Source organism: Monopterus albus, unplaced genomic scaffold, assembly GCF_001952655.1.
Source record: "Monopterus albus unplaced genomic scaffold, M_albus_1.0 scaffold455.1, whole genome shotgun sequence".
Lineage (NCBI taxonomy): Eukaryota > Metazoa > Chordata > Actinopteri > Synbranchiformes > Synbranchidae > Monopterus > Monopterus albus.
Genome location: NW_018128335.1, coordinates 274,905 through 277,710, shown reverse-complemented (window position 1 = coordinate 277,710; position 2,806 = coordinate 274,905).

The following is a 2,806-nucleotide window of genomic DNA, read 5'->3' as shown; positions in this document are numbered from 1 at the left end:
CTAAATTGGTGCTTTTTTCAATAAATGGGGAAAGAAGACTATGAATTTACAGCCATGCTAGCAGCTCTGTGATGCTGTACTTAAGATAAATACTAGTGTGTAAATATGCTCATAATGACAACACTAATATGCTGATCTTAGTAGGTGTAAATGTTTACCATGTTTAGCACTTTAATTTTGTGTTAGCATGCTAACATTTGCCAATTATTGCATACACACAGTACAGCTGAAGCTGACGGGAATGTCATTAGCTGCGCAAGTATTTGCTCATAAACCATAAACTCATAAATTACATAGTTTCAAATTTTGAGGATCATCACAGTCATAGGGCTTAATCTAATATCAGATCCAGCCATTTATTATCTACACTGCTTATGCTGAAGAGGGAGCCGTGGGGGGGCTGGAGCCAATCCCAGCTGGCACAATGTTGTTCATGTTGCAATACAATGGCAAGTCTCCTCTGGCAATTCCAAAGTCTGAATGTGGGACATTAAAGAAGCAGCAGAAAGTGTAATAAAGAGCCCGTAAAGTCGCTCGGAGCATCAAAATGAACTGATTAAGGAGCTTCCTCCCTCCTCCTCTCCACATGGATAACACATTAATAAGTTACCACTGTGCACGTTACGCCGGGCTCTTACCTATTCAACGTATAGGACCCGTTCCGTTTAAACCTCATCCTGAATGACAGGAAGCGGATAAAGAAATCCAGAATTGACGACGTTTCAGCTTTTTTTGTCGCACCTTGAAAGAAGCAACCCACACCGCGTCTCCTTCGCTCCGTGGCCTGGGCTGCAGAGCAAACAAACGCGGAACAATACAGACTTGCTCTTTGCGGTCCTCCCTCGCTGTTCCGACACCTTTCTGTCTTTCTATCGCTTCTTCCCAGACCTCCCTCTCCTCCTCCGTCGCCCCCTCCCCCTCGAGTTAGTTTCCGTGAGGCAGGGTTAACGAGTCTTCAGAGTGCGGGCGTTGCGTTAAGGTAAAGACAAAGCTCGTACGGGCGACATGCGTGGAGTGCACGGCAATGCAAGGTGGAAAAATATCTGGAGATATTAACACGGAGTCTGGTTGAGGCTGGGTCGGCTTTGTGTGCACAACCTCGCTGACGCAAAGCACCACGTTTTCTCTCTCTCACTCGGAGAGGGAGAGAGAGAGAGAGAGAGGGGGGGAGAGAGAGAGAGAGCACCCAGAATGAATTTAAACCCTCTCTTTTAGTAAGTCCACATCTACTCCCCCTTCTCTGGCCCCGTTCAGCGCCATAAAGCAACGTCTAACACACAAAACCATTAAAAAGAAATTTACAAGCCAGTGGTCATTTATGAAAAATGGCTTTGGATGCGCGCCCGCTTCCTTCTCCCCATTCACGGACCCGTGGAGGCTCTCGTATTTCAGCAGCGTTTCATATCAGAGGAGCTATATATACACATTTTATATTCCTCCATAGGCTGAACACAAACCAGACTCCAGCGGCACAACACGGCTCTTGTCAGCGCCTGGAGGGTGAGACAGATCTGAGCTAAGAATAGAGCGGAGGACCCATTAATGCCATTTAAAACCAAAGCAGCCTTGGAAGTCTTTCTAATGGACACACACACACACACACACACACACAGATACATGATGCAGGAAGCTGGTAAACATGTTTGAAGCCCAGGAACAGAATTAAAGCTTTTATTTACTAGCATTCATCACTGGTAGGTGTGGTATAAATTTGAAAAGCATGTAGTTCAATAAAAGAAAAATGTCTATTTAAATAATTTGGGTATTTGCAACTGTCACCCTAACATGTTATAATGTTAATAAAACTGGGAGTTTGCCTATGTAATCTGCCACTACTGCACCCACATCTGTTGACCTCATGCCAGGTGCTGCTGTGAGCACAACGACCAAAGGGACCAGCTACAGTCAAGTGTAATGACTGGCTTGCAGAGTAATGTCCACGTAGCAGGAAGGGGCAATGACCAAACATGGGAAAATAGCAGGCAGGATAATTCAAAGTGGAAAAGCTGACACTGGAAAGAATTTACAATGACAAAGTGTGATCTTTATCGTTGCGCCCAGACGGCTCCCTCCAACTAGCCTGTACTCATGCCCTCAGGGGGAGAGACGCCCTGCTGGAGGAGCTTAAACCAGTCTATGCATGTGTACACTGACAGCAACTAAAGGTGGGTCAAAGCTGTTGTTTTTGTCAAGTTTGGGTTTGCTTGGTGATGTATAACAATAGTTGGTTCAGAGGAGCTGGAGAAGAAAATGAGATGGAGAGACAGGGAGAAGAAGGCCAGACCGCAAAGACCGACAAATGGAGGGACCAGATGTGCTTTTCTTACAGTCAGTTAAGAATGCTGTGTGAAAGGGGAAAATGACGTGCAACAAGAGTCCCAAACTGGAATCAAATCCAGGGTTATGTCAAAAATGTAAAGGCACTATTTTTCTCTATTATAAATGATAATAACAACAAGACTAATTAAAGAACAAGTCCAGCTCACATCAGAGCAATGCCTCATTAACTTTTCTGTGTATAGGTCTTAAAGGATTAAAGCGGGAAAATATAGGAGATGAAGAATCCAGGCAAGTGGGGAGTTCAAAGCATTCAGACTTATTCAGCATTACATCATGGTGGTGTGGTGCAGTGTCTGTGTGTGTGTGTGTGATTCCTCTGCTCCCACAAAATCACTCCAGGTTGGTTTCAATGGCTCCAAACTCACTTATTAACATAAAAGCAGCCTGGCATCAGAACTGCTGATCAGTCACACAACCACTGCTGCATAGTCAGTCACTGCAGAGTTACACAACAGCCACTGGACGG